This window comes from Hippopotamus amphibius, chromosome 1 (genome assembly GCF_030028045.1).
Source record: "Hippopotamus amphibius kiboko isolate mHipAmp2 chromosome 1, mHipAmp2.hap2, whole genome shotgun sequence".
NCBI classification, from domain to species: Eukaryota; Metazoa; Chordata; class Mammalia; order Artiodactyla; family Hippopotamidae; genus Hippopotamus; species Hippopotamus amphibius.
In genome coordinates this window covers 196,195,696-196,221,096 of record NC_080186.1, presented here as the reverse complement: position 1 = coordinate 196,221,096, position 25,401 = coordinate 196,195,696, and the positions used below count along the sequence as shown (strand labels likewise).

The 25,401-nt window shown below is 33.5% G+C and overlaps 1 long non-coding RNA gene across 1 annotated transcript; it reads right to left on the bottom strand.

Annotated features, from left to right (window-relative positions):
* Positions 1 to 83: 83 nt before the first annotated feature.
* On the bottom strand, positions 84 to 17,094 carry LOC130855231 (uncharacterized). Its single transcript, XR_009054261.1, has 3 exons — positions 16,987 to 17,094; positions 1,355 to 1,469; positions 84 to 133 (listed from the first exon to the last, which is right to left on the bottom strand). It is a non-coding gene; the product is annotated as an uncharacterized LOC130855231 (long non-coding RNA).
* Positions 17,095 to 25,401: the final 8,307 nt, after the last annotated feature.

Genomic DNA, 25,401 nt, shown 5'->3' with positions numbered 1-25,401 from the left:
GTCTCTATTAATAAGTATGACATGAAAGAAAGCCACTACAATACATGAGTAAAATTACATACCTGTTGATTATATGTTTAATCTTGGATTTTTACCAAACTTCATTTGGTTCCTTAGAGATCACTTCAATTACCTAAATTAACAAAAATGTTATTTTATAGCATGTCCTTTGTTCCAATAAGAAGCATCCAAAATAAGATTCCTCTTGAAATATTAATTTTCCTAACAGATAGTTTTAATACTACTAATGTTAATCCTCTAAATGCCTCTAAATGATTTAGATTGCAAACATATATTTTTCTATAAATCAATAATCAAAAACTCTGTGAGCTATCATAAGAAATATTCATGTGTACATATTGGTATTCCACTTTGGGTGGAGTAATCTTTAAAAGAAAGTACTTTGTTGACCCATTAGTATAGACCCACTATCTTCAAATATCTGAAAAGTAAAACATTTCATCAATTAAAATTTACTTGATGTGATGCCATAATTGTACCTACTTTAAAATAGCTAAGTGACTAAAATGTTTCATATTTATCTGAATGTTTGACTTAATTACAAAAGATTATTTTACTCAATCGCTATTAATATTTTAAATATCTAGCTAACTTATGCACACTGCGACCCTTTAGGTTGAGATAAAAAGAATACTGAATATAAAATTAATTTACCCTTTTAAAAAATGTCTGCATTAAATCAATATTTTGCTTCCTTCCAAAATGAATTTAGTTCCTTTGTTCACACTATTACAAATAATTTAAAACTGCTATATAGAAATACCAATGTTTTCATTGTCCCTTATTAATTACTCTCTATGAGATGAAAGCTAAAATATTTCCGGTTTAAAAGAGATCTCAGTGCGCAGTGGGAGACCGGGTAACAGTCAAAATGAAATTACTGCTATACCATTCCAAACTTTAGAATCAGTTCTGTATAATGCTATTCATATGAGAACTGCTTACAATTTGTTTTGTAATAGATGAGCCTTTAATTTGCATCATGAATCAGCACTTTCATGATTCACTGATAGTAGAAAAGTAAAAAGAGAAACAGAGAGAGAGGTAACCTGTATGTACCTTCTGCCAGAGTAGTGAAACCTGCTCTAACAAAGAGAATTTAGGCTCTGCATTATGAAGCCTTTAAGGGAAGAAGATGCTACCGTGTATTTAAAGCCAAAACCACAACCAGGCTCATGGCCAAAATAGACTTGGGAGAGCATCTTTGGGCTTGTTGGTTTTCTTGTGTTACCATTAAGTGGGAAACTGCCAACACAGCTATTTTCTTACTACTTTTGACCAGCTTCCCTTCTGAGGTTCTGGTTATTGTTAACTTTAAATTTCTCATGCTTACCAGGAAACTGTAGACTTTCATACAGATTTTCATACTGTAGGCATCATATAACATAAGCCCAGCACATGCCAGTACCAAGGAGATTTGTTGGATATTTTCCTCTTCCCACTGTCTCCTAGAAAAAGATAATAAAGTATATTAAAAAAGAAGAAAATCAAGACACATCATATTTCATTAAATACCGAATATGTGAATGAATATAGCAGTATTTTTACATTGCCAGATTGACCCTATGCTGGGATTAGTTCACTACATGAAGAATTAAACATTTAAAGAAATGTGATTAGTTGTAGAACTCAAGGGGAAAAAGATAACAGATGCTACTTTTTTCCACCCTAATTTTCTGTTTATTACCTTAAACAACAATTCAACAATTGTGCCGGTTACGATTACTTAGACTACAAATAACAGAAACCCTGTTTCTAAATGGATTAAAAAATAAATTTTATTTGCTTCATAGCTTCAATTCAACATGTGAGACTGGATTACATTTCTTTTCCTTTTTTAAAAAAATTTATTTTATTGAAGGATAGTTGACTTACAATGTTGTGTTAATTTCTGCTTTACAGCAAAGTGACTGAGTTATATATATAAATATATATTTTTTCATATTCTTTTCCATTATGGTTGATCACAGGATACTGAAGTAACAACTATGATTCTTTCTGTACAGCTTAAAGAGGTCTACCTGACACTTGATCTGTAGCACAGATGTAAGGCTTAACTAAGGAGTATATGTGTATGTGTGGGCACACAAAACTATAAAGGCAGAAGAGGTTGCATAACAGGTTTGGGGTACAATTTTAGACTTATTTGTTTTTTCTCAACGCCAGGGCCCTTTGTATTTCCCCCGGAAAAATACTGTTTCAGTGAATAAACCACTAAAAGTATCAATGAATATTTAGTAAAATATTTGCACCAGGTTTGCAAACAGTGCTTCATACTTTGTCAACACAATCTGTACTCTAAAATCTAGTAAATTCCTGAATTTGACCTGCTTAAAAATGTATTTCACAGTTTAGAGCCATCCACAAATTTTTTAATACACAGAGATGCTTGCTCAAATCTAGAGTCACATCCCAAAAGCCTTCCATGCAGATTGTACAAGTCATTCCCACTGTAATATCACAAATATAATGACAGCAAGTGAATCAAGATGAATTCTATTATATCTTACACAACACCAAATGACAGGATATGTATAATTTAGTATCACAACATACAGAATGTTAAACTCTGAAGTCCAGATAACAGGCCTTCTACTCTGAAGAAAGTAAAACCCATATTGATGCTTAATGATCCCAATATTTAAAATATATTGAAGTAGTTGGTTAAATGGGGTAGAAAATTGTAACAATTTGGACCAGAATGGTCTCCCTGATATAAAACAATCCAACATGTATAAAATGAGGATAGCAATAGTCATGAGAATAAAACCTTATATCTAATTAGGTTTGCTCTCTCATTATTTCCTTATTTCCCCATTATTGTCTTCAGATTGAGTATATTTGAATGTTAATTGAAAATACTTAGGAAATACAAAGTGATTAAAGAAGCTGATAGAAAATATATGCCTTGTTCATGGACTGAAAATTGAATAATGACATGATGTCAATTCTTTACCAAATGATTTACAGATTCAATGCAGTTACCATTTAAAGAAACCCTAGTAGGTCACAGCAAACTAAAAATAAAGAGGAACTTCCTCAAGTTTATTTTTAAAAATATATAAAAACTCTACAGGTAACATCACACTTAGTGGTGAGAAACTAGAAGCTTTATCGCTAAGGTCAAGTACAAGGCAAGGAGGCCTCCAGTTACCACCGAGTTTCAATATCATCTTGAAAGTCCTTGATAATGGAATAGGATAGAAAAGGAAATAAAAAACATACAGACTGGGAAGGAGGAAACAAATCTGTCCTTCTTTGCAGATAGCACAGAAAACATTTTCTATATAGAAAATCCAAAAGAATGGACAAAAAACTCTTGGAACTAATAAGTGATTATAACAAGGTTGCAGGTTAACATACAAAAGTCAGTTGCTTTCCTATACACCAGCAAAGAACAACTAGACTTTGAAATTTAAAAAATAACATTTACTTTAGCACTTCCCAAAATAAAATACTTAGGTGTAAATCTAACAGAATATGTATAAGATCTATGTGAGGAGAATTACAAAACTCTGATGAAAGAAATCAAAGATGAATTAGATAAATGGGGTTATATTCCATGTTTGTATCAAAAAGACTCAATATTATCAAGATGTTAGTCAGTTCTTCCCAATTTTATCATAATATAGATTCAATATTATCATAATCCAAACTTTGTGCATTTTGAAAAACTGATCCTAAAATTTATATGGAGACAAAAGAGTAAAAATAACCAACATAATATTGAAGGAGAACGTCAAAGGACTCACACTATCCAACTTCAAGACTTATTGTAAAGCTATAGTAATTAAGGTAGTGTGCTATTGGGGAAAGGTATACAAATAGATCAATGGAACAGAAAAGAGGGCCTAGGAATAGACAAACAGAAATATAGTCAACTGTTCTTTTACAAAATTACAAAGATGACAAAATAGAGGAAAGACAGTCTTTTTAATAAATAATTCTGGAATAACTGGAAAATTAAAAAAATGCATATACTTACAAATGGACAGTACAGGAATGGATCATAGGTGTAAATGTAAAACACAAAAGTATAAACTTCCTAGAAGATAACATAGGAGAATATGTGGATAATCTAATTTGGCAATGACTCTTTTAGGTACAACACCAAAGCCATGAACCATAAAAGAAATAACTGATGTTAGATTTCATTAAAATTAAAAACCTCTGCTCTGTGAAAGATAACTGTAAAGACAATGAGAAGACAAGTTAAGATGGGAGATAATATTTACAAAAGACCTATTTGATAAAAGATAATTATTCAAAACATAAAAACTCTTAAAAGTCAACAATAACAATAAACTTTGGTGAAGTATGCAGCAACTAGAACTTGCTTACATTACTGATGGAAGGGTGAAATGATACAACCACTTTAGGGAACAGTTCAGTAGTTTCTTAGGAAGTTAAACATGGATCTCCTCTATGATCCACCAATGCCACAGCTGGATGTATTTACTTAGTAGAAATGAGGGCATATGTTATAAAAAATACTTATATAGGAATGCTCATAGCATCATTATTCATAATTAAAAAATGGAAAGAAAAGAAATGTCATTACTGGGATAGGGAGGGTGGGAAGGAGTCGCGGGAGGGAGGGGATATGGGGATATATGTATAAATACAGCTGATTCACTTTGTTGTACAGCAGAAACTGGCACAACAGTGTAAAGCAATTATATTCCAATAAAGAGCTTAAAAAAGTCATTAATAAGAGAATGGATTAAAAATTAATTATAAGATAATCAAATAATATTACTCAATAATAAAAAATGAATTACTGACACAAAAGTAATCTCAAAGAAGATTATATCAAGACTCTCCAAAACATTAAACAAAAAAAGTCAAATACAGAGAGTGCATACTTTATAAGTCAACTTATATGAAATTCAAAAACAGACAAAACTAATCTATAATGATAGAAATCACAAAGAAGTTACTTCTTGGGAAATAAAGTTGAAGTGGAATTGTCTGGAAAGCGGCACGGAGAAATGTTCTGGTGCAATAAAAACACTCTCACCTGATTCAAGTGGTGTTTACCGGGAAATATAAATTGTCACTTAATTTATATTTATGTTATTCATTAAACTGAACACTAAGATCTGTGAATATTTTTGCACATTAATATTGCCTCAATAAAATATATAGCCATATATATACACAATAAAATTAATAAAGTATATCTACATTATTAACATGTTCCTAGGGCTTATAAACTACATGAAGTATTTCCTAAGAATGAATAATTCATTTAAGCTCTGTTTAAATACTATATTTTTAACTACATGTTTAGATAATGTTTATTGTATAAACTTTTAGCTTTGTGGATAAAGTGGGATACATACAGAGCATTATTATTATTATTATTATTATTATTATAAGTATCAGAGTATTTGCTAATTATATGTACAAAGTATTCTCCTATAATCATGGCTGTCTGTAACAGAAGTAATGATGTGTATTTTAAGATAATTTCCCACTTTAGAAAATTATAAAAATACTACGAAAGGAGGAAAATGTGTGTATTAAAAGGTTTTCTTCCTAAAGTGTTAAAAACTGTTCTTTCTGTCTGATAGCATCTGTATCACGAGGATTGTCTCAGTAGTATAGTTCTAGCACATCCCAATCCTGAAAATAAAAATAAACTGGGAGAAAGAACTGGTAGCATATATTCTCTGGCACTTTGATGCCAAAGGTTGTGATATTCAGGGAACACTTCCATGATAGGGACTGCAACATTCAGAAATTTTTTTAAAGAACCACAAGAAATTGGAGCATTGTTAACTTGGGAGATTCAACTAGGATTTGGAGAGCAATGATTCAATTACATGCACAAATCTTCTGAATGCAGAACTCCCCCAAAATCAGGTATTCAGTACCTGCTCTACTAGTTTTCAAATAAGACAAGGAATGACTCAACACTACTGAAATAGCAGCTATAATCAGCAAATAAATAAATATTAGAAACAGTGGTAGTTTTTTGAGGTCACATTTTGTTTATCTTTGCTGAAACACAAATGTTGGCTAACCTGAAATTACTTTTCAAAAAGTGTAATGCTAGACTACCAGTGGAATCTCAAATATTGTACTACCTTAATAATGCATGCCAATATTTCCAAAAATTCAATTATTTTGCCTTATATATGTTACACATTAGTGTATGTTACATGTTATTTATGTTATACATTAATGTGAAAGTTAAGTTCATGGTATGTGTCGTGGGTTGAATTGTGTCTTCCCAAAAAGATACATTGAAGTCATAATCCTCAGAACCTACAAATGTGATGTTATTTGGAAATACGGTTTTTGCAGATGTAATCAAGGGAAGATGAGGTCATACTGGATTAAGAAAGGCCCTAAATCAAATACCTGATGTCCGAAAGACAGATAGGTGCACAGGTTAGACAGCTATGTGAAGATGGAAGGCATGGAGTGATGCTACTACAATCCAAGGAGTGCCAAGGACTGCCTGCAGCAACCAGAAGCTAGAAAGAGGCAGGAAAGATTCTTCCCGAGAATCTTCAGAGGGGCCACTGCTCCTGGTGATACCTTGATTTCCAACTTAGCTTCCAGAACTCTTAGAGAACAAATGTTTATTGGTTTAAACCACCCAATTTATGGTAATTTGTCATGGCAGCCCTAGCAAAGTAACACAATACATATGTTTTTCTTTTAAATTATTATTGCCTAAAGAAGTAAGATACATACATTTCTGTGAATAATTTCACTTCTTGAATTTGGCTTTTTTCTTAGGTTTGCCTGATATTTAGCGACTTTGTAAAATAGTTTCTCAAAATATATTGGTATCACTAAAATAAAATTTGAATGAACTTTTTTATTTTAAAATATGAAGAAGAAATTAATTATGCCTAACAATGCAATAAAATCATCACAGGACATTTGGTCCTGTCCAAAACATCCACTGAGACATTTGGTCCATGCCAAAAAGGTTCTTGAAATTTGGTCCTGTCTAAAAACTCCATTAAGACATTTGGATTTTGGTAACATGAATTTGATTTTGTCAGTATCATTGTGAAGTTGGTCACAATATTTGAGTGTGACCACCAAGAACCTGATAATTTGTTCATTGCTTTGCTATTCATCTTTTAACACTTCAATAAACCTTCAAATTGAAGGATGATGCACTATCACCAGATTTTGAAATTTGCTATGCCAGCTTTCCACTGCATTGTTCATCTTGTGATTGCCATTCAGGACTGATGTATAAACATTCCAAGTCTCTGGTGAAAATCCTGGAGCATCTGGTCTTCTGCCTCTGCCACATCTTTCATGGACATACATTCTGAAAACATAATCCATTAAGTCATCTAAATTTTCTTCTACGTTCTCCACAATGTACTCAAAAATTTCATTTACATCTTCCAAAGGTGTAAATAGGAGTCCAAACAACATGTATGCACACTTATGAGTGTTACTTTCCATTGTTAAATACTCATATGTTAGAACCAAAGAAGATATTTTCAGGTCAGTGATCGTGAAAAGTGAAACAAGCATCCTTTTATTCAAACATTTGGTAGGAGTAGTCAAATCACATTCATATTTGTGATCTTGAAATCTACCATGCATGATGAAGGGTTAAAACTGAGATTTCTTTCCCATGCAAATGCAAATACTTTCATATATATATGTATGTGGGTGTGTGTATCTGTGTGTGTTTATGTATCTTATATATACTTTCATATGTATATATATCTGTGTCTTCTTGCTTTTTCATTGTTACTGCATAAGTCAATGGCATCGTATAACTTAATACTACACCATGCACAGTAAATAACCAAGTGAACTGTGTTGGTGCTATCTTGCAGGTGCCATCACTGAATAATGTGGAACTGGTTCTTATAAATCAAATATTTTCATAAGTTTGTGTAAATAAGAATTCTTCTATCTTGAGCACTGGAACTGTTTATAAGAAATGATTCTCCACATCTACTTACTTTATATGCCTCTGGAATTTCAATTCCGTGAAATAAAGTTGGATTTGGTGGTCAGTGTGGGTTTCTGATTCTTTTTACATGCCTCTTTAATGAGTTTCTTTCTGGTAACATTAACAAGCTCTCTTCATCATGAATATCACAGAGTGTTCTTCCAAGTACCTGTGATGATGTTGCATTTGGTTTTTCTTCTGCCATTTTAACCCGCTCAGGGTTTTCCTTACTTCCCCTTCAACACTAATGTTGTGCTGATGTTTTTCTGTCTTATCCTGAATGACTGTAATCTTATCCAAATCCTGATTAGCTGTGCATCAGGCATTGCAGAGTCTCCTCTCTTCACAGAACAAAAACATTATAATGTGGCACTGGCTGTTTGTGTGTGAACATACTATTTCTGACATATTCCACTGAGAATTTTTAAATAAAGATATTATATTACTGAGCAACAGAAGAAGGGTTTTGGGTTTTTTTTGTTTTTCTATTTTTTTATTTTTTATTTTGTAGTCATCAGACCAAATATGCTTCTAGATATTTTGAACAGGAACAAATTTCAAGGACTTTTTGGTGTGGACTAAATGCCTCAATTGTCATTCTGGGCAGGACCAAATGTCCACTAGTTGATAAAATTTTCTATTTTTATCTGTGATTCAAAAATATAACATTTGGATTAATGATTTTGAGCAATAAAATCTCTTATGTTCATTTCCGTCACATTTACTCTTCTTAGAGCAGCAATTTTCATGTTAAAGTTCAAAAGCCATACACTATAAGATAAAGTTTGTTCTGCGTTATTTTGGATGAATTGCACAGAATTTGATTAGCTTCTCAGAGTATGGTTACTGAAATTATTAATTTAATTGAATTTAAGGCCATACAAAGAGTGCTAAATATCTAATAAGATATATATATATTTAACTATTTCTTAAAAAAATAGTTGTGATTTTCTAAATATAATTATCTAGTGCCCTATGATATTACTGGATTATCAAGGCCAAATCAGTCCAAATTATTACTACAAGTCAAGGCCTTGTTAAATTTAGAGGTAAATGGTTTTTAATATGCCTCTTGGGCTTTACATTTAACAGGATTGAATAGAGTAAATTACTGTTGATGAGCTAGTCCCCACATGATCTAGTTAGCTTCCATGGACACTGTAGCCATAGCTGTTGGCTCTAAATCTAGCACGCTATCTGTGACCTCTGGGCAGATGAGTGCTGGTGTGATGAATGTTGGAATGCTAATCTAAACTGGGACTACTGAAAAATCAATGAGCAGAGACAAGGAATGTCCAGAAACAAGGACATTCCAAGCAGAGACAAGGAATGTCTTTTATACAAAAGATAAAAAACTTTCACAACTTGAGTAAACAGTATTGAGATTTAATCTGAATAAAAATCTGAAATTATGACCAGTTAATTAGTTCCCTGTAATTTATTCATCAACTATTTTTCATTCATGTTCTTTTTATGAAATGATTTATAGCACTATAATTTTAATTTGTTGTAATAAATCATTTATGGACTTCAGTATTTTCTGAACATTTATATCCATGTTTTTCTGTTTCAGATACTATTCTTGTACATGAATCATTGAAGCAAAATATAATTTCTCAACTGTTGAGTACTAGAAACAAAAAAATATTAATTAAAATAGTGGACTTTAAGAAACCAAATTCAATATACAACTATGAGACATTACTATTATCATTCTCATATATTTAAATGTAATGTTTAAGTTCCTATGTGTTTGTCTCTATTATCATATTAGTTTACTATTATAAATATTAGGAAATTTTTAGTAATTACAACAAAAATCAAATAACAAGATTATCAAAATTACATGGCCTAACAGTAAGTATGTTAAAAGTCATATTTTCTATATATATCTGAGAATTTGTGTTCCAGATAAAAATACTAATTAAAAATAAAAATCAACCTAGTTTTTATTCTAGGAATCTATTATTTTTGCACCCATTCAGAATTCAATACCTTATATCGCAAAGTAACTTCTAGGGGAATAATTAATACATGTTCAGTGGTACCCTTTCCATCATATTGGATTTAAAAATATACAAATATGAATAAAAAGATCAACTAACATTTAAAACATTCATAGAATGTGTACAATGCAAATATATACACACATATAAATGTATATGAAATATTGTTTATGTATAATATGCTGCCAATTTAATATATTAAAATGAGCATAATCAGACTATATATTTAATATAATTTGTTATTGCCTTTAATTAAAAAATACCATTTAAAAATTTTTAAAATCAGTTAGAATTTCTTTAAAAGAAGATTCCAATTTAAAATAATTTCTTTCCTATTTAAAATACCTTAAAATATCCTCAAAATCCACTTTAGCTTCTTTAAGAGACAGTTCCATATTTTAGATGTCAGTGTTAGAAGCTGATGAAATAATATTTTGCTCAAACTGATGTGTGCAGTTTGAATTAATCAGTGGCTACACCCTATAAATTACTGTTGATGATGCACAATGAAAAGAAAATTGGTCTACAAATATCTATTTAACTACTCAGGTAGTAAATACCTGCTGTCATCCATCTCTCAAGCTATTCTGCCTGACATTCAAGAGATAAGCAATATTATCCTGCCTGAGATTCAAGACAGCCCTGAAGTTCGTTTAAGAAAGCAGTGAACCCAAAAATCCACCCCAGATAATTTTGAATGTAACTCCATTCAGTAGTATGATATCTGAGTCTGTAAAAGTTGATTAACTCTCACATTGCATCTATGATATATTTTTGAGAGAATTAAATGAGCTAACATAAACAAAACAAACAAAAGCAACAAAAGTTAAAATGTAAGTACAACCAAAGTCGTGTTCTTCTCTTTGCACCAATTTGCCATATAACTTAATTTGATCTCCAGTGAGTCAGATAATATTCCTCTCTTAATATTCCCTTAGCAATTACAATAACTGAGCTTGCCAATATCACCAAATGAAGTGAACCAATAAATTGAACTGCCTCCACAATAGTTTACTCTTAAAGTAATATCTATTACATTACTATTTGGAAACTGTTATCAGAAATAGCATAAGCTGCAGAAATTTCATATTTCAGATAAAGGACTGTACCTAAAAACTAGATTTCTCTAGCTTTTTGCACATGAATTATTATTTCTGCTCATTCCCACTGGAACCTTTGCAATTCCTGATTTCCCTGCCTGCAGTGATATTCTCTAAATAGTTGCATGGCTGGATTTTCCTTGGATTTCATGTCTTACAAACATCAAACATTATCACCTCACAAATGTTTTCCTTGATCTAAACTAGCATAAACTTCATAACACTTCTCAGTGTCTAAAATTATCTCTGTTGTATTTATTTACCTTTTTTTTTAAATTATATTGTATAAGCTCTATGGAAGCAGAAATTTTTTTTTTTTTTTTTTTTTTTTAATGAAGACAATTCTTTTGGAGCAGTCTTAGTTCACAGCAAAGTTGAGGGGAAGTTTGAAAATGAAAATGAAATCTCATTTCAAATGGAGTTCAGGAAGCCCTGAGGGGGAGCTCTTATGCACTACTATTCACCACACAGCTTGCTTACCCCCGCAGGAGAAAGTGCACCTTGCATTCTCCAGCAGGAAGAAACTTACTTTACAAAGCCCAACAAGAGGAAGAAGGATTTTCTCCTCACCCAGCAAGAGCTCAGCCAAAGAGAAGCTGCCATAGTTTAGCCAATGAGAAGCCACCACCACCCTGAATTCGCACTCGCATCCAACAGACTTTCACTCAAAAAAGCCCTTTCCTCTATAAAAGAACACTCCTTTCCTCTGTAATCTGAATTTGCCTATGCTTTGCCATCATTTGCTTGTCTCAAATTGTAATTCCTTTGCTATTCCTGAATAAACTCATCTCACTGATAGAATAACTGGCTATTTTTACAGAAATTTCTCATGTATTTCCTGCTCCCACACATGAACAGCCTCCTCCATTACCATCATCCCCTCACCAGAGCGGCACATTTGTTACAACTGATGAACCTACATTGACAGAAAATAATCAGCTAAAGTCCATAGTTTACATTATGGTTCCCTCTTAGTGCTTCATATTCTATAGGTTTGGATGAATGTATAGTGACATATATCCATCACTATGGTAATATACAGAGTATTTCCACTGCTCTAAAAATCCTCTGTGATCTGGCTATTCAACACTCCCTTATGACAATGCCTGATCTTTTAACTAACTGCAGTTTTGTCTTTTCCAAAGTGTCATATAGTCAGAATCATACAGGATATAGCCTTTTTGGACTGGCTTAGTTCATTTAGAAATATGCATTAAAGTTTCCTCCATGTCTTTTCTTGCCTTCAAACTAATTTTTTTTCTGTATAATAGTAATATGTATTAAAGGTTCCTCCATGTTTTCTCATGTCATGATAGCTCACTCCATTTTAGTGCTGAATAATAGTGCATTGTCTATATATATATATATATATATTTATCCATTTACCTACTGAAGGACATCTTGGTTGCTTCCAAAATTTGCAATTATGAATGAAGCTGTAAGAAGTATCTGAGTGCACAGTTTGAGTGGACATATGTTTTCAACTGGGTAAAAAATTTATTTATTTAGATAAATACCCAGTAGCACAATTACTGGTCTTATAATGAGTATGTTTTGTTTTGTATGAAATTGCCAAAATGTCTTCCAAAGTGGCTGTACCATTTTTTATTCCCACCAACAATGAATGAGAGTTTCTGTTGCTGTACAGCCTCACCAGCATTTGGTGTTTGCCAGTGTCTGGGATTTTGCCATTCTAATAGGTGTGTAGAAGTATCTCATTGTTTTAATTTACAATTGTCTAAATACACATAATATTGAGTGTGATCTCATATGCTTATTCAGCATCTAAATATCTTCTTTGGTGAGGTGTCTATTCAGATATTTGGCCCGTTTTCTAAGTGGGTGGCTCATTTTCTTATTGTTCACTTTTAAGTGAACATATTTTCTTTATATGCTTTGGATAACAGTTCTTTATCAGGTTTTTTTTTTTTTTTTTTAGTAAATATTTTCTTCCAGTTCCTGGCTTATCTTCTCAGTCTCTTGAAAGTGTATTTTTCACAACTGAATTTCTCAATTTTCATGAAGTCTAATTTATCCATTTTTTCATTCATAGATCATGTGTTTAACAACTAAATCTGATCATAATTCACATCTCTTCTAAATGGATTTCTTTTTTCTTTTCTTATCTATCTGTCACTTCTAAAGCCTAATAATCTTAATATCACAAGAACTGAGTAAGGGATGAGTCACTGAAAAAATTCAAAATAATTGTAGAGATACCCATCATGCAAACAATAGTTATATGGAATGTTAAATGTATTTTTATTAGCCTTATTGAGATGTAAATTAATATAAAAAACTACACATGTATACAATTTGATGGGTTTGAACACATGCAAACACCCATAAAACCATCATCACAATCAGGTTAAATAAATATATCCATCCCCTCCAAAAATTTCCTCTTGCCTCTTTGTTTTTCTTTGTTTGTTTGTTCTGTGGTAAGAATATCTGACTTGAGATCTACCCTCTTAACAAAATTTTAAGTGTACAATATGGTCTTGTTAACTATGAGCACAGAGATATCTGCATTCCCATGTTCAATGCAGCATTATTTACAACAGCCAAGATATGGAAGCAACCTAAGTGCCCATCAATAGATGAATGGATAAAGAAGATGTGTGTGGGGGGGGTGTGTGTATAGGAATATTACTCAGCCATAGAAAAAGAATGGGATCTTGCCATTTGCAACAACAAAGATGAATCTAGAGGGCATTATACTAAGAGAAGTAAGTCAGTCAGAAAAGGCAAATACCATATGATTTCATGTATATATGGAACCTGAAAAAAAAAATGAACAAATGTAACAAGACAGAAACAGAGTTATAGATACAAACAGGTGGCTGCCAGAGGGAAGGAAAGTGGGCTAAGGAAAGAAATAGGTGAGGGAGATCAAAAGGTATCAATACAAACTTCTAGTAGCAAAATAAATGTCACAGATATGAACTGCATATCTGTGTGGGGAATACAGTCAATAACTATGTAATATCTTTGTACAGTGACATATTTAACTACACATCACAGTGACCATTTTGAAATGTATAGAAATATTGAATCATTACACTGTATAACAGGAACTAACATAATGTTGTAGGTCAATTATACTTCAAAAACAAACAAACTCATTGAAAAAGAGATCAGATTTCAGTTCATGAGATGATGGTTGGATGGAGGGGAAATTCAATGAAGGCAGTCAAAAGGTACAAACTTCCAGGTACAAGATAAATAAGTACTAGGGATGTGATGTAAAACATGATAAATATAATTAACATTGCTTTATGTTATATATGAAATTTGTTAAAGAGATTAAATCATGAGTTCTCATCACAAGGAAAATATTTTTTCTATTTAATTTTGTAACTATATAAGATGATGGATATTGACTAAAGTTATTGTGATAATCATTTCATGACGTATTAAGTCAAATCATTAGGCTGTACACCTTAAACTTAAATGGTGCTTATATGTCAATTATATCTCAATGAAACTGGCAGATAAAAAATAAAATGTGGTATGTGCATACAATGGGCTATTATTCAGCCTTAAAGAAGGAAACCCTGCCAAATGCCACATATGGATGAAACTGGGGGGCATTATGCTATCTGAAAGAAGCCAGTCACAGGAAAAATACTTCATAATCCCCTTTGTATGAGGTCCCTAAAATAGTCAAACTCATAGAAGCAGAGAGTAGAACAACAGTTGCCAGGGACTGGATGGGAAGAGGAAATGGGGAGTTGTTCAAAGGGTATAACTTTTCAGTTATGCAAGATAAAGGCATTCAAAATGCATATACTGAAGCAGCCATAGAAATTACAGTTTGTTAATAACCTATCCTTTCTCTAACAAGAAAACTGTATGACTGCTTTAATCCTAGGTTCCCCAGATCCGTGGGTACAGTCCATTTGAAGGTACTTTAATTCTTTAATCACAATTATTATTTAATGTATAAAGTTATCTAGAGCAGTAGAAATGGAGGCATGCTTGTGGATATACTCAATATACTAAAAGACCTAAACCATTATATTTCCTGTCTTTGTGAATTATATTCTTTAGAAAAAGATAAATCTGTACCAACAAGGAGGAAAATTGCTTACATAACTTAAGGGACTTTTCTTTCAGAGAAATATGTTTGTTTACATGGTGTTCTATCCCTCTCCCAAGAGTGCTTTATAGCCTAGAGGCATAAGAGAAGTTCTAGATAAGATGGAAAGATTTGTAATAAGGGAACTAGAGGAGACTGACAATTTTCTCCTCAAGCAGACCCTAAAATCTGAGGCAACTATATACAGTAATATGATATTACAGTGGGAGGTGAGGAAGAGTCAATGTTTCTTAAGAGTGGAATTCTAGGCTATTAATTAAACAATTTCTGCAGGATTGTCACTTTTTTATGGATGTGAGTCAAAGTTCAATTTAACGAGAAGGTATAGCCTCTGCCATTAAATCCATTAAATACATATTTAAAAATCGTATACTAAAGTCTTCTCAAATTCCTGTGCAGCCTCTGCAGCCCTCCATACTGCCTCACCATGCTCTTTTATCTCTGGGCTCAGTATTTATTTCTAATAATTGCATTCCTTATCTTTGAAATGAGGCAACTGTGGGGGATAAGGTTATCATGTAAAATATATTAATCACCCTCCTAGGTTTTAGAAGTATTTTACTGCATGTCAAGCTTTGAAAATATCCTGGGGGTGTAATCGTGTCATTATCTTCACATTTTGAGTTATATCCCATGGCTTAATTATTTGTTTTGAAAAAGATGGCCTCATCATATCACAAACTGCTCACTTTGCATTGCAGTGCATACTCACAAAATGTAATGGAAGTGGACAGAGTTGCTCATCAACTTAGAACAAAATGTTTATTGATCTCTATTTATTTTACCTACACATACTTGCCTTGTGAATCTACCCAATCAGATGTCTCTATAGTCCCTGGAATAATTGACACTTGAAGCAAAGATCAGTAGCACAACAAGATGAGGGTTACATTTATAGCCTGGCTCCGTTGTTTCTTGTTCCCCTACATTTATATCTTGAATTCCTAAAGAATAAGCTCTAACTTGACAGAACAAAATTTTGCTGTGCTTTCACAGCATAAAGTGCTTTAAATTTCCTTTCCCATTTAAGAATTGATAAAACTTCAATTATTTTTCTGCTTTATTTTTTCAAAAAAAATAATTGTTTTTTTACTGAAATTGATTTATACTTTGATTTTTGTTATTATTTCTTAGGAAAGCATCAGATCTCCATCCCCGGATGGGGACAAAAAGGCTCACAGCCATGTGCAATTTCCTAAAAGCCTATTTAGAACTCAAGGGAAGAACCTGACATATTCCCATGATATGTTGCTTTGAGTTAATGGATAGTATTTCTGAGAGATAATATCTTGGGATATTATATCCAAGTATTCAGATACACCATCTAGGGACATGTATATCAATCCAAAGTGGATAGGAAAGAGGGGGCTTGGAGTATGAAATCAAAGAAATGAAAACTGAAAATCAATACCAAACAAAATATTCAACAAAGGATTAACATAATGGACAAGACTTCAAAGAGGTCAAAATGACCTGGGCTATTTTCTTCCTTCCCTCCTTCCCTCCCTCCCTCTCCTCCTTTTCTTCTTTCCTTCCCTTCTATTCCCTTGCCTTTCCTTGCCTTCCCTTCCCTTTCCTTTCCTTCTCTTCTCTTCCCTTCTCTTCCTTTCTGTCTTTTTTCCTTTCTTGAAGGCCATTTCTCTATCAAACAGTATTTTACATATTGTGATCTATTTTAATGTTTATATAACTACATGCAAACCCAAGCATGCATGCAAACATGCAGAGCTGGGCCTCATTCAGAGATATTGTCAAAAGTCTGCACTGTAAGCTCTGTATGATTGAGAAGCTAGGCAAGGCAAAATGACCTACCAGAATTCTCCTGTGATAGTCACTGGTAGATGATAGTAGTCAGTCCCTGGAGGTACTTTAGGGTTGCAGCTGTTCTCTAGAGAATATCTTGTACCCTGAGATGCGCTGGGAAGAATTAACATGCAAAGAAAGAAAATAATATAGAATTCTGAGAAAGATGCCTCTTTTATTTTTGTGGTTTAAATATATTCATGCTTTGTCATAAGCATAAGCCCACAGTATACATAAACACTCATTTTTAAAAGGATGTTATTTCTATGGATAAGTTTTTGCAATCAAAAGCAAAAAAAGCATTTGTAAGTTATATTCCAAAAATAATTTTAGAAGTGCTGATAATCAGAGATCAGCATGTAGGCAGGTAAACACGGCTCTTTTTAGAGGATGGATCTGGGTCTTTGAAATAGGAAGATTATATTGGGTGGTACTCATGGGAACTAGAGGCATGGTTGTTTCAGAGGCATCAATGACAGACTGTTAATTACTAATAGTTTACGGAAGACCTGTACAGCTGGCACCTTCTGAGAAAAATCCATAAACTTTCCTCCCCCTAAAGTGTTAAGGCGTGGCAAATAGTTCCTACAAATGTTGTTCTCTTTTACAGGTGTTGTAAAAAGTATGTTTTCATTTACAAAGTCTTTCTCAACCATAGTATAAATGGCGTTTGCACTGGGATTTGGATTTATAGTATGTTCATTTATTTTCTTTTTAAAAGAAATCTTCTTTCTCTCTTTTTAAAAAACAAAACCCAAATCAATATTCACATGAATAAGAGCTGATTTAATGGAATAATGGATCTGAAACCAAAACAAATGAAATGCTGCCACTGTAAAAGGGTATTTTTTCCTTCAACAATACAAAATAAGAAAATTGAATTAATATTTAACCTCGCATTTCTACATCTAGTTTGAATATTAATTGCTTGAAGAGCAACAAATTTGCTCTTGATAAACCTGAGCCCATTGCTGAAAATCACATTGCCAAGCAGTGTGTATTTTTTCTTGGTGGGAAAAAAAAAAGTTTGCCCTCTAGAGTCAAAGAAGATGCAGCTAGTAATTTTTAGTAGCAAATCTCCTGCCAAAATGGTTGTGAATGAGGGTACAAGGTAGTGTTTAATAGGGAGCTATTTACAACCATATTGTCATGACCATCTTCTGTCTAGATGGGACTTTCAATCTCTGAGTTGTGACACACAATTTTGATATTTAAGTAAACTATTGGAGTAGAGTTTGGAAAAGAGAGAAATGATGACAAAATTAGTGAAATCTAAAGAGTGCATTTAATCATTTAAGCCCTGGTTTAGGCAATACTGCTCAGAAAAAAAATTGTTGAGCCTTACTTTAAACAACAACAAATTAAGTACTGAATTTACTTTCCAGAATTTTCCTTGATAATTAACAAATTGTTAGTGTTTCATACATCTTGCTTCTATCAATTAGCTGAGCAGGATAGTAAAATTGTGATGATAAAAGTATTTTAATAACCAAAAGCATAGCCTGGAATAATAATGACAGGTAGCAAAACTTCAGGCAAGGTAAGGCAAGGCTCTTCCTTTCTTATTACTTTCACTGGTACTGATGGAAGATTAAAATGGTAGAGGGAGATTTTATTTGCTACACTTAAAGCACTGGCAAAATTTATCACAGCTATACAGTTCAAGCAAATTTTAATAGCCACGGTCATGATTTAGGACTGTTTTATTTATCTACTCCTTAAAGACCAGCTGTAGAGGTTGCCAATCAATGATCTATATAGCCTAGATGTTCATTGAGTTCTCTTTTATTTGATCAGTGGGGTGGTAATTTTTTTAACTGATTTTATAACTAAGAAACTCTCATTTAAAAATTTTAAATTTTCAGGTTTTTTTGACTAACTAGAAGGTCTACACCCAAACCTCCATGTGCCAGGGGATTAATAAAGATTACACCCTTTAGACAGGGCATTTCCTCTCCTTGTTGCCACAGTTTACATCTGTTCCTATCAGTTCGCACCACTAAGACTGGTTTTTGATTGGCATACACTGTCTTTCTTGAACTGTGTGGGTCCACACATATGTGGATTTTTTTCAATAAACATATTGGAAAAATTTTGGAGATTTGTTAATTTGAAAAACCTCTCAAAGGGCATAGCTTTGACATATCAAAAAATTAATAAAAAGTTAAGTCATGAATGCATAAAATATAGGTAGACACTAGTCTATTTTATCATTTACTACCATAAAACATACACAAATTTATTACAAATGTTAAAATTTATCAAAACTTATGCACGTTAGCAGTTACAGACGATACCATTCTCAGGTGAGAGAAATGTAAAGATGCAGTTCTAAATCATAAGCTCATAAAATTAGCTGCAGTACATACTGTACTACCGTAATAATTTCACGGCCACCTCCTGTTGCTATTGTGCTAAGCTCACGTGTTGAGAGTATCAGCTTAAAATGCCAGGTGACAACAACCATCTCCAAGTGAACAGCTCGTCTCTCCAGAAAATTGCATAAAAAATTATGTTTCATGGTTCTCACATATTTTTCATTGTGTTTAATGCAATGGCTTGAATGACACCATGGGGGCCATACGAAATGCCACTAGTGATGCTGGAAATGCTCCCAAGAAGCAGAGAAAAGTAACAACATTACAAGAAAAAGGTGAATTGCTTGATGTGTAGGTGGAGGTTTGCAGCTGTAGCTGCCTGAATTTCAAGATAAATGAATCTAGTGTAAAAATCATTGTGAAAAAAGAGAAGGAAATTCATGAAGCTGTCACTGAAGCTATGCCAGCAGGCAAGACAACCTAGCACATTTTGCAAAATACCTTTTCATCTCATATTGAAAATGCAACATTTATGTGGGTGCAGGATTTCTATAAGGCATACCTATAGATTCCAATATGACTTGAGAAAAAGCAAAGGCATTATATGACAACTTAAAACAAAAATAAGGTGAAGGATCTAAAGCTGGGTAATTCAACGCCCGCAAAGGATGGTTTGATAATCTTAGGAAGAGATCTGGCTTTGAAAATATCAAGATAACAGAAGCCAGCAGCTTCTTTCTGCTGACCAAGAGTAAGCAGATGAGCTCCCATGCCATTAAGAAAATCACTGAAGAGAAAGCATATTTGCCTGAACATGTTTTTCATGTAGATTAAATTGCCCTATTCTGAACAAATAAAGCCACAGAGGACATTTATTAGTAAGGAAGAGAAGTACCAGGATTTAAGGCAGGAAGGGACAGACTAACCCTACTGTTTTGTGCAAATGCAGTCAGGTTTATAATCAGGACTGCCTTTACCTGTAAAGCTTTGGGACCCCAAGTCTTGAAAGAAAAAGATAACCAGTCTTTTGGTTGTACAACAAGAAGGCCTGGACAATAAGACACCTCTTCCTGGATTGGTTCCATCAATGCTTTGTCCCTGAAGTCAGGAAGTACTTGCCAGTAAGGGATGGACTTTTAAATTCTTTTGATATTGGATAATGCCCCTGGCCACACAGAACTGCATGAGTTCAACATCAAAGGTGTCAAAGTAGTCTATTACCCACAAACACAACATCTCTAATTCAGCCTCCAGTACTCTATGGAGAATATTGTCAATGCTGTGGAAGAGAAGAGAGAACTGAAAATCTAATCATTGTCCAAGAATATATGGGCTGTATGAGCAAGAACTGTATGAGCCCACTGCCGCCGAAGTATTCATCAGGTATGACATCATGTGTAAGACATGTGTGAATAGCCGATCCTTAAATAGGCATTAGGAGAGTAATATTTAATAAAAAAATTAATAATGTATCAGTTTTGTTTTCAAAAGACTACATTACCATATGGTATGCCTCTCTCTTTCTGGTAATTGGAGAAAATATGTGCCAACTTATTCACAGGTAAATGGCTTTTAAAAAATGTAACAATGTTTCCAATACTGTATTATGAATATGACTGTAAAACTACATGCCATAAAAATATTATAACCATTCACTCATTAGTTTATACACTAGGCTATGTGAAGCAGTCATATCGCTGCTTCTTCATTATCAGTGCATGAATCATTATATCTGTAAATAAATCTGAATTTATTTTTCACATTATTTTTTCATTTTTGATGTCTAGGGTTAGAAATATCTATAACATCTACAGTGTTTTGAGTTATATAGGTATAAGTTATATAAACTCACCAACAATGCTCTAGGCTTATTCATAAACACATTCACTTATATTCTACTACTAGTTATTTTACACAACTAGATAATACTGTAAGTGTTATATTCAATATGCAATACAAGATTTGCTAAGATGCTCAGAAGAATGTAATTCTTAGCTCAAAATCAGATATGAGTTTGAGAATAATATATGACCTTCAGATCAAACAAGATTTTCCTTGACTAAGAAAAATCAATTGAAAGAATAAGTGCTAATAAGGAGAATAATCAATAGGTCCACAGATTGAAATGTCCTCTGAGAGTCTTAGTGCTATTTATTAAAAACTACAGTTTTTTCCAATTAATATAAAAAACTAAATTATTAAAGCACATATAAGATGTGAAGATGTTTTGTACATGGAACAAAGCACGGGATGAATTGTACTTGCTTTTAAATTTTAAATTTTATATGTATTAAAAATTGAGAATGACTATTTGCCACCATGATATCAGGGACAATGAAACAATAAATTCTGCTCTATAAACAATTTAACTTGTGGAAATTCAATTTTCTTTAAATATGATTATAATGAGTTTTCTCTGAATCATTTCATTTTCTCCCCAGTCTTCTCTCTCTTGCTGTGATCACTATTTTTATATTATAACGTTGTGCTGGTTTTCCTCATGACCAAACCGGCTGATGGTCAGTTAAGGTCCAGAATGATATTAACTTTGAGCCCATTGTTATATTACACCTTGCACTGTCCCAGAAGGGAAATAAAAAGGGCCACAAGGAAATACCTAAGCTGGGAAATGACTGAATTTTAAAGGCAGTGTTTATGAAGTTTATCACCTTTCCTAATACGAACTGCTTTCCTTACTAGACCAAACTTCTGGGAAGTTCTCATGTATTTGTATTGCAATTGGTTCTTTTCTGAGAAAGCCACAAAGGAATCCTTATATGCAACAATATCCACTGCCAGTATTAAACTGCCAAAAGGAATCAAATAATAAATAATTGTGTTGGGGTCTCCCCACACATATTCCTATGCTGTCCCTATTATGTACTTTTACTCTTTCACCCTAGATTTGGGGTACAGCCTTCACACCTGTAGATCAGCCTCAGGTGTGACTATGCTGTACAGTCCTCAGCTACTTAACGCCCTCCTGCCATCCCCATCGCCATCTGTTATTCCTCAGACTGACTTTCATTGATCATAAAACTATGTCTGCCCTCTAATCAGCTCTATAAACATTAAAATACTAACAACATGTTCTACTGAAATCTCAGAAACCTTCTCCATTTCTTTTTTATAAGCTGCCCACTTCTCTAAGGAAACATGTTTATAAAATACTCCATGACATACTGTTTTAGAGGAAAATCAGAGGTGTATCCAGGTTGTGAAGCTTAGAGAAAGAAAGCATAATTACAACTGTTAAATTAAGTCTGGAAGTGACTGCATAAATCACAACGAATAGCATGTTTCAGAAAATTACAAATCCTGCAGGATGACAAAATCCAGAAGAAAATAATATTTTTATCAAATATCTCACCACCTCTATAATACTTGTTTCTTACATTTTGATTGTATTATTTCTGATCCCCAGGTCAAATGAAAACAATTTTGTAATACCATTGTCAATGTAGAAATAATAAATATAATTCAGTCTTGTAGCATGCTGATGAAAACTGTTATTGTTAGTTATTATTTAGAAAAGTTTCTTTCAACTTCAAACTTGTCATTGGCAATGTTATATAAATTCCAGGGTTGTTTCCGAATTTGTTAAAATCGCTTTTGAGTTTCTTTCATGTGTGAACTTTAAGGTTTCAGGAATTTTCTGTTTGTTTTCCTGTGCAATGTTTATGATAAGAAGCAGATATGATTGTTCCTCTGAATGTAGATTTTCTTTTACTCTGCCAGCTTTACAGAATTTTCTTCCTTTATTTTTTAGCTGTATGACTATGATGGGCCAAGGTATGCATTTCTGCACTGTTTATCCTGCCTGGGGTTCCTGAACTTTTTTGATCCATGCTTCCTTTGTGTTGGGCTGTTTATTTTTTTCCTATTTGGAACGATTTCTCCACTATCTCTTCAAATATTCCTCCCTCCTGGGTTTCTTTCCTCTTTCTGGAACTCTAATTGCGTGTATGTTAATCACATAGTATTGCCAGATGTGGAGTTCATGGGAATGAGATTGTTCACGTAAAAGCACAATACTTGGCTTGGACTGTCTATTCAATAAATAGTGCTATCTTTCTTATCTGTCTCACCCCACAACACTCCTGTAATGCAGATGCTTCTTGTAGAAAGTCATCAAAAACATATGCTCTCTAGTCTGGCTCACAAGCTGGACCTGGAGGCTCCTCACACCCTCCCCTGTCCTTAGAATGTGTGCTCCACTGACCTTGCCCATTCCCGGAAGCTGCCCCAAGGCCACAGCCTTGAGATAACAATGTGGTGATGAAATGGTCTAGACTCTGTACGTGACTAAACCCAATTAAGGCCTCTATGTAAACGTTTGAGATTCTAAATGGGCACGTACAGAAATATACTTGTCTTTCAGTAATTTCTCTTGCTTATGAAACCTTGCACCTACCAATCTGGAGCAGTCTGCCTATTTCTTAGATCTCTCCCTGCCCTCTGTGAATGGGGCTAGTTTCAGATAACAGTCAGGAAGCTCTGGAGGAAACTGCAAATCAACAATACTATTATCATCACTTTATAGGTGAGGAAACTGAGGAACACAGCTAACAAATGGCAGGACCAGGCGAGATCACATACATCTGCCTCCTCACACTGTAGTTTTATTTGTTTTCAGTTGGCACAGTGGCCGATTAATTTATTTCAAGATTGACTCACAGGCACAGAGAGGGGCAGGGGTCACAGGCCTAGAACTTCCCTAAGAAGCGTGCCTCTAAAGGGAATCTAGAGTTAGCACAGGGAAAGAAGCTTCTGTCTCACCACCATGTCAGGACTTGGCAACAACCCAATATCCCTTTGATCTTCGTTCTTCAGAGAATCCAGGAGCACAGGGTCACACATCTATCAGCTAAATTCTAACAGTTATCCTGCTGTGATCTTTAGCAACAAAGAAAGAAAATAACATACATTGCTTTTTTTTAAAGTTTAGGCTATAGAGATTTAGAAATATGAAGAGGTACAAAGTGCTATAGCTATGATGTTACACTCATAGAGAGTTGCTTCAGTGGCAGCTGTTAGTTAGAAATCTGTCTGGGAGAACTGATTAGAAACATGGGACAGTTTTCTTTGATGCAACACCTAGGTATAGCTCCACATCTGTAGTAAAATTATTTTTTAAGGTTAAACAGATTGCCTGTGTTATGCTTTCCCTTCTGAACAACATTCAAATTCATTCTTTTCCTTGGAATAGGAAAATATGGACCCCACATGTATTTATTTTTAAAACCATTTCAAAAAGAATAAATAAAATTAAGCAAAAACTGGTTCTTCTGATAAATTTGACAGCTTTCCTAAGAGAGAAATATCCTTTCCCCATAGATGATTCAGATATTTGATTTTAATAAGAAAGTGAATATATGACTAAGAATTTGGTTACTAAGTTGTTAGGCAATCCTGGGCTAAAATTCCAACACAATCACTTTTTTAAGCACACTGGGTGCATCTTAACAATGGTAATGATATAATTAACTTATAAAGTTGTGATGATTAAATGGGATAATGCCTTAGCTGAGCAATTAGCATAGAGTGATCACTCAACATTATTTGCTATTAGTTATAGCAGGGGTAATAAGATAGCTAAAATATTTTCATTATAAAATAGTCCTCACAGTCTATGGCTCTAGGTAGTGAAAGATTATGATTTCCTCAAAAAAGTCAGCACAAAAGGATTCCAGACCCATTCCCTTAGAAGCCTGACACTTGAGGGCTCATCCCCCACTCATCCCCTGGTCTGCATTTTCAACATAAGGCTCATTTTGTTATCTGCAGTGCTGCTACTTTGCTCTTCCTTTGTTCAATACCTACTTCTCTTAATAAAAAAGAAATTAAACCAAACCAAAAGAAAAATGCCAGTTTAAAGAATGCTAGCTACATTTTATTGTAAAGAAAGCATTCCACAGCATTTCTAGCTTAACAAAACAAGTAGGACAGAAGGCATGGGCTACAGCAAGGACATATTCAGTGCTTACAAATTAGGTCAGCAGGAGGTAGTGTCTACACTGTCCTGGGCCTGGGACTAGGTTTTGTATACCTGTCACTCACTTTAATCCCAGAGAAAGCTTCTGGTGTCCTTTTAACAAATAACAGA